General features: G+C 44.0%; 1 protein-coding gene across 7 annotated transcripts in view; it reads left to right on the top strand.

Annotated features, from left to right (window-relative positions):
- The first annotated feature begins 246 nt into the window (after nucleotides 1–246).
- The window catches only part of ppfia2 (PTPRF interacting protein alpha 2), a 182,691-nt gene continuing 173,592 nt past the window's right edge, over nucleotides 247–9,345 (top strand). For all 7 annotated transcript variants that reach the window (XM_031583113.2, XM_031583117.2, XM_031583115.2 and 4 more), the window contains exon 1: nucleotides 247–953. The gene's annotated coding sequence lies outside the window, so the exon portion shown is untranslated. The remainder of the gene's footprint in view (nucleotides 954–9,345) is intronic.

Genomic DNA, 9,345 nt, shown 5'->3' with positions numbered 1-9,345 from the left:
CCTACTTCATTTAAAATGATTCTCTACCGAAACCCTGAAGCCCCAAGGACATGAAAATAATATAAGTGCAAGTATATTGTGCAAATGAGCCCTCCTGGAAATGACACTATTCATATTTTAAACATGTGAGAAAAGATTGCCAATATACCGAACGCACACTCCATGTGGTAAGACATATAGCCAATTACGAGCGCGCACTCAAGAACTACCTAATATATTTTGAGCTTGGCGGCGCCCACTGGTGTGAGAGGCAAAGGTGTGCGAACAGGGAATAAATGACAGCTCCATAAATTATAGCTCCGTTTATGAATCTCCCGTTATTCTCCAAACCGCTTCAGCGTTCACAAAAGTAGCACTGGTTTGGCTACTTAATGAGTTTATAACAAGCTATTTCTGATCACGATAGTATTACTGTCGATTAGCTCACCGACATCAACCATCACAGTCCTTGCCTTGGACATCACCTTAGTCCTCAGATATGACGTAAAGGGTAATCTTATTTCTCCGCAATGTTTTTCGACTGAGACAAGAACTGTTCATTGAGAGAAATTTATATTTATTAGGAAGAATCAGTAGGGGTTTCTAGTTGAGCATCGTTTCGTTGGAAGCGAATAGTACAACTGCAACTTTAAGATGGAGACCACCTCCCCTCCGCCTGCTCAAACAATGGTCTTTACCGGCTGAGCTTCTCACAGCGGAATTTCAACGTGCCATCTTTTTACCAATGGGTATTTCTAGAGAAGAAAATGTCATCAGAGAGCTGGACCATTTTTAAGTTTTTGAAAATGCCAGCGGTGGATTTTATTGTGGTGCTGGTTGGAGCTTTCGCGTCGTGAGGCTTACTCGTTGGATTTTGGTGGCAAATGGTCCCAGCTGTGTGCTTCCGTTAGCTCCAGGAGACTGCAGCTGTCATTGATCCATCGAAGGAGTAAACCACAGCCGAAGAGTAAACTGTAAGTATACACACAGTGTGTCATAAAAGAGCCGGTGCAGAGCGTTACATCTGTTCGCGTTTCAGGCACTCAGGTCTCTCGACTTGCCGTTATTGCATACCAGCTTCAAGGTGATTTGTAAATGCTGCCCCTTCCATTGGCAAGGAAACTTCTTACAGATGTGTGAGATGCTAGAATGAAGACAATTGAGTGAATGAATGTATGGCTTCTCACTATATGTATGCTATACTATACTACTACTACACTATATGTATTTCTATATTGAGGAGACGTGCAGAACATCAAAATAAAAAGACAGTCAGAAAGGAGAGTGACTGTGTGTGTGTGAGAGAGAGGGAGAGAGAGAGAGAGAGGGGAAGAGTGGAGGGAGGGTGAAGCTTGTATGATGTAATGCACTTGAGACAATGGCCAAGGATTCTCCTGAATTAACATTGCTGAACGGGGGAAAGATGGTATTTGTGAGATGATGAGATGACAAGAAGTAGAATAAATGGGTAATTAGCCGAAGGCTACAGAAATGCTGTCGCACTCTGAAGCCTCCCTCCGGCCCCTCCTACGTCCACAGTAATGTATCTACAATAGGCACATTTAACATGTGAAATTGGTGAATGTGGAACGTATGGTCTTACTATACCGTAAGCCACACAGAGACGGATGTGCTATGTGAACACGTCCATAGATGCTCAGCTTCACTCACGTGTGGCAGTAACAGATGTGTTTTTCTTTGGCCATTTGACCCAAATTCATTCACCCAGCCAGTGTATATCTAAAACAGTCCACTTGAATCCTGCTAAGAGGGAGGTAGCAGTAGAAAAAAAAAATGTGAAAAAGGATTCAGTTCTGAGCAATATGCTGTCATCAACCACCTCAACACGATGTGGAAGTGTGTTGCTTTCATGCAGCCGATAATGATGAATTTATTGCAGTTGGTCTACAAATCTGGGCTTAATGTGTAGACGTGGCCCCGTTTAAAGGAAGGGCTGACTCAGAAGAATACCTGTAGCAGACAGTGGAGCGTTTTCTACTCAAATGATGATTTAACGGCCTTCGCCGCCGCCAGATGTGCATTACTGTCAGCCGGCAATGCAAAGAGTTTGCTAGGAGGCTCCAGCTTGCCTTTGAAATAGTGCCAATTTGACCCTCCTGGTTCAGAGGCTCCTAAACCTTAATGTCTTTTTTTTGGTCATCTTTATCTGTGTTCTTATTAAATCTCCATCGATTGATGGTTTGCATGACCTTGCTGCTGGGGGGGGGGGATTGTGAATGGAGAAGGCATTGTGAACGTAATACTGGCAACGAGAAGATTGAATGAGTGTGTGTGCGCGTGTGTGTGACTGTGAATGTGTGGATATACTGTATGTGTTTCGGTGTCTACATTTGTGTGCTTGTATGTGTGTGTGTGTGTCTGTGTGTCTGTGGATGTGAACATGCATATGTCTGTGCAAGGCTGTGTGTGCGTGTGTGTGTGTGTGTGTGTGTGTGTTTGCATGTGTGTGTGTGTCTGTGTGTCTGTGGATGTGAACATGCATATGTCTGTGCAAGGCTGTGTGTGTGTGTGTGTGTGCACGTGTGTGTGTGTTTGCATGTGTGTGTTTGTGTGTGTGCACGTGTGTGTGTGTGTGTGTGCATGTGTGTGTGTGTGTGTGTGTGTGTGTGTGTGTGTTTGCATATGTGTGTGTGTGTGTATGTGTTTTCCTGTCTGTGAGTGTATCCTCGGTGCCTGTGCCCAGCCTTCTAATGACACCAAGGGAGATGAAACTGTAGACTGGACCCATTCACCCCACCCCACCCCTCTCCTCTCCTCTCCTCTCCTCTCTCCTCTCCGCTCACACTCACTCCTCCTCTTCTCTTCTCCTCTCCTCTCCTCTCCTCTCCTCTCTCCTCTCCGCTAACACTCACTCCTCCTCTTTCTTTCTCTGTCCCTCTCTCTCACACACACTGTGATTATCTCTGTCTCTCTCTCTGTCTCTTTGAGAGACACGCACACACACACACACACACACACACCAAATACACACACAAACACAGCATACAGCATCTCATTCACCAGCCGTAGTGACGGTAGAGGCAGTAAGCTCTCTCAGACTGTGCGTAATTCCCCATGCTATTCTCTATTTATTCGTCCCATTAAAAATGCAAAAGAGGGGTTTCTTTGATATACTGTTTGTGACATGCTTCATGCTCATGGCTTGGGATTGCATATAGGGGGATGTGGGCCCTCGCAGTTAAGGCTGATATAGTAGTGGTTTGAGCCAGAGGAATCACACCATCTAAATTCAGCTCTTGGCAGCCTACTCTGATGTGTTCAAAATAAGAAAAACGGCATAATCGTTTATGTCAGGACACGTTTGAGGGCTTTAAAATGTGATATTGTGGCTAATTTGTGTCTTGCTTGGAATTAGGGTTATAATGGGCTGCATTAATACCTTGGGTTGTAACAGTTATTTGCCTATGGTTTTCAAGAAGTGTTTCGTGTTAATTCATTCATGTTATGTGATGGTTATAATCGACTGTAAGACATGTGAGTTTAGTGGAGATTTCTAGCAATTAATATTTGATGTTTATTGACCATTAAATGTGCTTTTCTTGTCCACTCTTGGGTGATGACTGGAAAAGTGAAAATTGCCAACCGTATTCTCCTATGTTCTCTAAATGTATATAAAGTGGACTTGTATTCCTCATTACAGATATATGCATCTTATTTACAGTGCCAGCTTGCTCTCAAAGTTGACATATCCATTCATTCATGGCATGTACAGACCGCAGATTCCTACATTTCGGCTTTGTCATGGCAGAAGCACTGACCGTTGTAAATATATCTTGCATGTTGTATGTCGTAAATATAGTGTATAGTCCCTTTACATTAAATTAATTTACAAAACAGGCACTTCTGTGTCAAAAACCTTCAGATGGAAGTAGTTCACCTTCAGGTATGTGTGCTTCCATGAACTCAAAGCACTGGCTGTTGCTTCGCTCTACCACTGGAGGGTATGTCTTGTAAACTTTAACTATAACGTGTAAGCCATTGATGAGATATAAATATAGATGTCCTGCATCTATCACCACACCTTCTTTAACGTCCTCTCACTGTTTTGCACGTGTTACTCCTTGTCCTTCAAATTGTACCTTGATTCCTGAAATGAAAAACACAATTGCCTTCTTAAATAGCCTTAATTCCAATATGCTTCATTGGAAATACCTTGGACTCATTACTGCCCCGGTTGAATAAGTGCTTCTTAGTAGGGATGCACCGATACCGATACCAGTATCGGTGCCGATACTTCGTTAAAATACTCGTACTCGCTTTTGAATTGCCGATACCAAGCACCGATACCACTCATCAGTATTTCACTGCATCAAACTGACCGGGCTATGCTGACACAAAATGTGATTTATTGTCCTACCTGTCCTACCACTCTCTGCCAGACTAGTAAGTAGCTTATTTGCCGTCTTGTGTTGCATTTGCTTGATGTTTGACTGTGTAAGGAAAGTTTGTCATAGTGTCAAAGTATTTCAGTATACAGGTTTCGCTAAATTTAGCTGCTAGCATCTCGTTAGCGATTAGCAATTCCGTTGTGCTGCCTTAACGGCGATTTGGGCTCATTTTAAGATAAATGACGACGACAGGAGTAAGGCACAGTGTAAGAGCTGCACTGCTACGGTGTCGAGGGGCGGAAAGGAAAGTACTTTGTTTAACACAAGCAATTTGATTAAACATCTGAAGACACACCATAGTGCTAAGTACACAGAGTTCACTGATGCTAGTGGCGCAAGACCGAAGCAACCAATCTTAACTGACGTCTTGCAAAAGAAAAAAACGCGCACGCACACACAGAGAGAGAGAGAGGTAGAGAGAAAGACTGTGCCACATAGGTTAAGTGATTGTTTGTGTACTTGAGCAGGAGATTCTTCTGATCCTTTTGTAACTGAAATGTGCTCTTGTGTTAATCCAGTCATAGTTCTGTTCACTTTTTGTTAAGCAGACTGTGTTGTTAACTATGCAGCAAATTGAATTGCCTTTATCTGGTTATATTTGCATTTTGTCTAATGTGATGATATTGTCTGTTTGAAGGCTTTTTTTGTGTGTTAAAACCAGAAAGCTCTGTTTATTTTTGGCTTGGGATAGCTTTCTGTTAATTTTGTACTATAGGCTTGACATAATCTGCAGAGGATAAAATAAGATCTGCCTCCAAATGAATTGCACTTTCATGGAGACCAAATCTAAGAAGTATCGGTATCGGTACTCGGTATCGGCAAGTACACAAATAAAAATACTCGTACTCGTATCGGTTTGTAAAAAAGTGGTATCGGTGCATCCCTACTTCTTAGTCCTTCAAATTGTACCTTGATTCCTGAAATGAAATACACAATTGCCTTCTTAAATAGCCTTAATTCCAATATGCTTCATTGGAAATACCTTAGACTCTTTACTGCCCCGGTTGAATAAGTGTAAATGTATATAAGAATATTACTGGATGGTTGTAGAGTCCCTACCATTTCTCCTCTGTGGGGAGAGGGATGAGATGGACGGGGTGATGAATCTGAGTGGTCCACGAGGGCTGCATCTGAACACGCATTTGTTCTCTGTGTGAGCAGGTCCCTTATCAACACACATTGTTCCCATTAACAAGATTAACAGAGACATTAGGAGAACTGGACCTAATTTGCTGATCTGCGCTTCTGCTGGCAGTGTGGTCGCTTTCTCAACGCTTTCTCAACGCTTTCTCAACGCTTTCTCCTCTGATTCATGGAACTGAACACATTGAAATGGCTCTCAATGGGCACAATTCAAGAAGGTTCCATGGTTCCCTGAGAAAAAGTTGTCATGTTGGCAGCCGTGTCTAGATAGAGCTGATTCGTGAACCTTTCTTGAGCCGTTAATTTACCTTTGGGAGAAACGCTACAGTATTCATATAGTGAGTCTGTCTGGAGCCACTGACACGCTGAATGAGTGTGGGCGCCTTGAATGAGTTCTCCAATCGAGACAAGTGCTCACAATGCCTTATGTAGATATTACAAGTTAGTGTGCTCAGAAAGATTAAATATCTGTCTGAGGGTTTGAAGGTTAAACATCCCAGTAGCACTCATGGAATGGGTTAAGTTAGGGGTGTCTTGCAGTATATGTGAGCTAAATGGGGACCCTTATCGTGCTGCTGTGTGTAGGACCTTTGTGTCCAGTGGCCTGGCTATCACTGACCCGGGTGATGTCACCACTGGTGTGCTAGCCTTGGAGTGCCGCTAATTTAGCACTGACTCACTGACTAGGGGATGCCTGTGGGTGTATGTGTGTGTGTGTGTGTGTGTGTGTGTGTGTGTGTGTGTGTGTGTGTGTGTGTGTGTCTGCATGCCTGTGCATGTATTTGTGGGTATGTGTGTCTATGCAGTTGTATGCATGTGCAATGCAATTTCCAAAATTTGCATTTAGCCTGTGCTTTGGTGCTTTGTGCACTCTCTCTCTCTCTCTCTCTCTCTCTCTCTCTCTCTCTCTCTCTCTCTGTCTCTCTCTCTCTCTCTTTTTGTGTGCGTGTGTCTGTGTCTCTCTCTCTGTGTGTGGGGGGGGTTTGTGTCTCTCTCTCTTTCTCTCTCTCTCTCTCTTTCTCTCTCTCTCTGTGTCTGTGTGTGTGTGTCTGTCTCTGTGTGTGTGTGTGTGTGTGTGATTTGTGTAAGAGCGGCCTGTTGTTGGGGAGTGACTGTGCAGTGATTGGGGAGAGACTCCATGGTGGTGAATTATTCATTGATTGGCATATGGCGTCAGGGAGAGAGCCTGAGCCGGAGCCTGAGCCCGAGCCTGAGCCTGTGTGTGTGTGTGTGTGTGTGTGTGTGTGTGTGTGTGTGTGTGTGTGTGTGTGTGTGTGTGTGTGTGTGTGTGTGTGTGTGTGTGTGTGTGTGAACAGCCCCAGTGTTCCCCCTTTCATCTGCCCCCACTTCCACCTCATGTTGCCATTTTTCTCATTTCCACTCTGCTGGTGCTGAGTGAATGAAATCGGCCCACTCCGCCATACCTGGCAACCTGCATCTTGAGCCGTTTCTCATATCTAATATATTCTCCTGGCCAGATGGATCTTTCTGGATAATTTATGGCCCTTGCTTTTGTAAATCCATGTTTTTCTCTCATCTATCTTTTTAATTCCCAGCGTCTCTTTCTGCCTCGCGCCTGGGTGTGAAAGGTCAAGGATAGGGTCCCAGGAAGGCCTACCTGATTGTGTTTTATTGATCATACACCCGATATCCCAATAACAGTCCCTCCCACTACACACAAAACACACACACACACACACACACACACACACACACATACCCATACCCCCCCCCCCCCCCCGGTGAAGCAGGTTGACCAGCGAACAAACCAATAACATACCATTGGAACAAATTAACTCTTGCCCTGCTTACTACAGCTTGAGAGTGTTGTAGAGAGTTCTACTATTGAAGACTGTTCTACTGTGATAAACGCTCCGTACCAAATCACATGTTAGACATTTTACAAGTGTACTACACTGTTTTTAGTAAACACTTCCAGTGGCCCTCTTTAGAGATCACCACCTACAGTAGCTTTTGGGTCTGGGAAGCTTTGTTCATCTCCATGTTTTTGGGAGAGGAAATTAAGTGAAATTGAATGCACTCAGATCATATTACTGCCCGAGGAGCATACAGTCGCTAACAGCTTACATAACCAAATAGCAGTATCTTGCACCAAAGGGCATTTCATTTGTCTAAGATGTGATGGAAATCTCACTAACAAAGAGAAAGGAATTGAGTCACTCATTCTCTGAATATTCCAGAAACATAATTTCTTTGGAAGAGTTACACAAGGCTTCTCACAGGCACGGAACAATGGGTTAGCTTCTGCGCTAGCTCTACCTGAGCAACTTTCTCAGAGAGGGCTAATAGCTTAGTGGACGGACCCATACACATGAGGGGAGGGAGAAGGAGGACCCAAGCTCTTGCTTTTTAGGTTTATATGTGTGTGTGTGTGTGTGTGTGTGTGTGTGTGTGTGTGTGTGTGTGTGTGTGTGTGTGTGTGTGTGTGTGTGTGTGTGTGTGTGTGTGTGTGTGTGTGTGTGTGTGAACAGCCCCAGTGTTCCCCCTTTCATCTGCCCCCACTTCCACCTCATGTTGCCATTTTTCTCATTTCCACTCTGCTGGTGCTGAGTGAATGAAATCGGCGGGGGGGGGGGGAATCAGGTGCCCACTCCGCCATACCTGGCAACCTGCATCTTGAGCCGTTTCTCATATCTAATATATTCTCCTGGCCAGATGGATCTTTATGGATAATTTATGGCCCTTGCTTTTGTAAATCCATGTTTTTCTCTCATCTATCTTTTTAATTCCCAGCGTCTCTTTCTGCCTCGCGCCTGGGTGTGAAAGGTCAAGGATAGGGTCCCAGGAAGGCCTACCTGATTGTGTTTTATTGATCATACACCCGATATCCCAATAACAGTCCCTCCCACTACACACAAAAACACACACACACACACACACACACACACACACACACACATACCCATACCCCCCCCCCCCCGGTGAAGCAGGTTGACCAGCGAACAAACCAATAACATACCATTGGAACAAATTAACTCTTGCCCTGCTTACTACAGCTTGAGAGTGTTGTAGAGAGTTCTACTATTGAAGACTGTTCTACTGTGATAAACGCTCCGTACCAAATCACATGTTAGACATTTTACAAGTGTACTACACTGTTTTTAGTAAACACTTGCAGTGGCCCTCTTTAGAGATCACCACCTACAGTAGCTTTTGGGTCTGGGAAGCTTTGTTCATCTCCATGTTTTTGGGAGAGGAAATTAAGTGAAATTGAATGCACTCAGATCTTATTACTGCCCGAGGAGCATACAGTCGCTAACAGCTTACATAACCAAATAGCAGTATCTTGCACCAAAGGGCATTTCATTTGTCTAAGATGTGATGGAAATCTCACTAACAAAGAGAAAGGAATTGAGTCACTCATTCTCTGAATATTCCAGAAACATAATTTCTTTGGAAGAGTTACACAAGGCTTCTCACAGGCACGGAACAATGGGTTAGCTTCTGCGCTAGCTCTACCTGAGCAACTTTCTCAGAGAGGGCTAATAGCTTAGTGGACGGACCCATACACATGAGGGGAGGGAGAAGGAGGACCCAAGCTCTTGCTTTTTAGGTTAATATGTGTGTGTGTGTGTGTGTGTGTGTGTGTGTGTGTGTGTGTATGTGTGTGTGTGTGTGTGTGTGTGTGCGTGTGTGTGTGTGTGACGGGGAGGGTTCAAGTTGAGTATGATTGCAGTGAAGTGGGAAGTTTTAGATGTGAATAGATGTTGATAAATAAACTGGCTCGGGTATTCGATACTGTATCTGGAATCACTGACATCAGAGTTTTAAAATGTGTGGTAGAGAAAAGCTT

Source organism: Clupea harengus, chromosome 16 (assembly GCF_900700415.2).
Source record: "Clupea harengus chromosome 16, Ch_v2.0.2, whole genome shotgun sequence".
In the NCBI taxonomy this organism is placed as follows: domain Eukaryota; kingdom Metazoa; phylum Chordata; class Actinopteri; order Clupeiformes; family Clupeidae; genus Clupea; species Clupea harengus.
This window is presented reverse-complemented; position numbering and strand designations above follow the sequence as displayed.